The sequence below is a fragment of the Eleutherodactylus coqui genome, chromosome 2, assembly GCF_035609145.1.
Source record: "Eleutherodactylus coqui strain aEleCoq1 chromosome 2, aEleCoq1.hap1, whole genome shotgun sequence".
NCBI lineage: Eukaryota > Metazoa > Chordata > Amphibia > Anura > Eleutherodactylidae > Eleutherodactylus > Eleutherodactylus coqui.
The window spans coordinates 283207068-283209567 of NC_089838.1; the positions used below are offsets into that span (position 1 = coordinate 283207068).

The 2500-nt window shown below is 44.1% G+C and overlaps 5 non-coding genes across 5 annotated transcripts; all 5 read right to left on the reverse strand.

The window, feature by feature from the left end:
• Positions 1-276: 276 nt before the first annotated feature.
• TRNAR-CCU (transfer RNA arginine (anticodon CCU)) lies at positions 277-349 on the reverse strand. The gene has a single exon. It is a non-coding gene; the product is annotated as a tRNA-Arg (tRNA).
• A 530-nt stretch (positions 350-879) lies between these two features.
• TRNAI-UAU (transfer RNA isoleucine (anticodon UAU)) lies at positions 880-972 on the reverse strand. Its single transcript is given in 2 exon segments — positions 880-915; positions 935-972. It is a non-coding gene; the product is annotated as a tRNA-Ile (tRNA).
• Positions 973-1412: 440 nt separating this feature from the next.
• TRNAR-CCU (transfer RNA arginine (anticodon CCU)) lies at positions 1413-1485 on the reverse strand. Its single transcript has one exon. It is a non-coding gene; the product is annotated as a tRNA-Arg (tRNA).
• Positions 1486-1605: 120 nt separating this feature from the next.
• TRNAI-UAU (transfer RNA isoleucine (anticodon UAU)) lies at positions 1606-1698 on the reverse strand. Its single transcript is given in 2 exon segments — positions 1606-1641; positions 1661-1698. It is a non-coding gene; the product is annotated as a tRNA-Ile (tRNA).
• Positions 1699-2309: 611 nt separating this feature from the next.
• On the reverse strand, positions 2310-2402 carry TRNAI-UAU (transfer RNA isoleucine (anticodon UAU)). Its single transcript is given in 2 exon segments — positions 2310-2345; positions 2365-2402. It is a non-coding gene; the product is annotated as a tRNA-Ile (tRNA).
• Between the last annotated feature and the right edge of the window lie 98 nt (positions 2403-2500).

Here is a 2500-nt window from a genome sequence, read left to right on the forward strand (position 1 = left end):
GATGCTCTCCACCTTAACAATAGGTAATGTTGCTCAGGAACACTTCTCTTTGGACATAGCTATTGTCTTTGTAAAGACTACCATTGGGCGAGATTTTTCAAGACCTATTTAAGAGGCAAATGTTATCCAGAAAAGAAGCCAGTCTGGAAATAAAACACGACATGCTTTTGGATGAAAGGTGGGCACACATGGGACCCGAACCCACAATCTTCGCCTTATCCAGAAAAGAAGCCTGTCTGGATCTAAAACTCAGTATACTGATGAAAGGTGGGCAACCACCCCAGATGGGACTCGAACCCACAATCCCTGGCTTAGGAGGCCAGTGCCTTATCCATTAGGCCACTTGGGCTACCGATTGCGCCACTGGAGCTCTTGCAGCACCATTTATCCATGTCTTCTTTTGCCTGGAAAAAGTTGCTCAATTGAAAACCTAGTCCTATGTCAGTTTAAACCCCGTCCTTGAAAATGCAGTGGGCTATGCCATAAGTGAAGAGTAAAGCAAAGTGGTGTGTTTTTAATGAAAATGAGATGCTCTCCACCTTAACAATAGGTAATGTTGCTCAGGAACACTTCTCTTTGGACATAGCTATTGTCTTTGTAAAGACTACCATTGGGCGAGATTTTTCAAGACCTATTTAAGAGGCAAATGTTATCCAGAAAAGAAGCCAGTCTGGAAATAAAACACGACATGCTTTTGGATGAAAGGTGGGCACCCACCCCACATGGGACCCAGTGCCTTATCCATTAGGCCACTGGGGCTACATGCACAGAAGAAGCGTGGCTTTCTTTTCGATTGTTTTAAAGAAATCAACTGCGATTAAGCATTGAACTATCAGCTTGTAATGCAGTAATAAAAGACAGATGACGGCAAGAAAGTAATGCTCCAGGTGAGGCTCGAACTCACAACCTCGGCATTGCTCAACAGTTACTGCTATATAAGTACCGCGCGCTGACCGATTGCGCCACTGGAGCTCTTGCAGCACCATTTATCCATGTCTTCTTTTGCCTGGAAAAAGTTGCTCAATTGAAAACCTAGTCCTATGTCAGTTTAAACCCCGTCCTTGAAAATGCAGTGGGCTATGCCATAAGTGAAGAGTAAAGCAAAGTGGTGTGTTTTTAATGAAAATGAGATGCTCTCCACCTTAACAATAGGTAATGTTGCTCAGGAACACTTCTCTTTGGACATAGCTATTGTCTTTGTAAAGACTACCATTGGGCGAGATTTTTCAAGACCTATTTAAGAGGCAAATGTTATCCAGAAAAGAAGCCAGTCTGGAAATAAAACACGACATGCTTTTGGATGAAAGGTGGGCACCCACCCCACATGGGACCCGAACCCACAATCTTCGCCTTATCCAGAAAAGAAGCCTGTCTGGATCTAAAACTCAGTATACTGATGAAAGGTGGGCAACCACCCCAGATGGGACTCGAACCCACAATCCCTGGCTTAGGAGGCCAGTGCCTTATCCATTAGGCCACTGGGGCTACATGCACAGAAGAAGCGTGGCTTTCTTTTCGATTGTTTTAAAGAAATCAACTGCGATTAAGCATTGAACTATCAGCTTGTAATGCAGTAATAAAAGACAGATGACGGCAAGAAAGTAATGCTCCAGGTGAGGCTCGAACTCACAACCTTGGCATTGCTCAACAGTTACTGCTATATAAGTACCGCGCGCTGACCGATTGCGCCACTGGAGCTCTTGCAGCACCATTTATCCATGTCTTCTTTTGCCTGGAAAAAGTTGCTCAATTGAAAACCTAGTCCTATGTCAGTTTAAACCCCGTCCTTGAAAATGCAGTGGGCTATGCCATAAGTGAAGAGTAAAGCAAAGTGGTGTGTTTTTAATGAAAATGAGATGCTCTCCACCTTAACAATAGGTAATGTTGCTCAGGAACACTTCTCTTTGGACATAGCTATTGTCTTTGTAAAGACTACCATTGGGCGAGATTTTTCAAGACCTATTTAAGAGGCAAATGTTATCCAGAAAAGAAGCCAGTCTGGAAATAAAACACGACATGCTTTTGGATGAAAGGTGGGCACCCACCCCACATGGGACCCGAACCCACAATCTTCGCCTTATCCAGAAAAGAAGCCTGTCTGGATCTAAAACTCAGTATACTGATGAAAGGTGGGCAACCACAATCCCTGGCTTAGGAGGCCAGTGCCTTATCCATTAGGCCACTGGGGCTACATGCACAGAAGAAGCGTGGCTTTCTTTTCGATTGTTTTAAAGAAATCAACTGCGATTAAGCATTGAACTATCAGCTTGTAATGCAGTAATAAAAGACAGATGACGGCAAGAAAGTAATGCTCCAGGTGAGGCTCGAACTCACAACCTCGGCATTGCTCAACAGTTACTGCTATATAAGTACCGCGCGCTGACCGATTGCGCCACTGGAGCTCTTGCAGCACCATTTATCCATGTCTTCTTTTGCCTGGAAAAAGTTGCTCAATTGAAAACCTAGTCCTATGTCAGTTTAAACCCCGTCCTTGAAAATG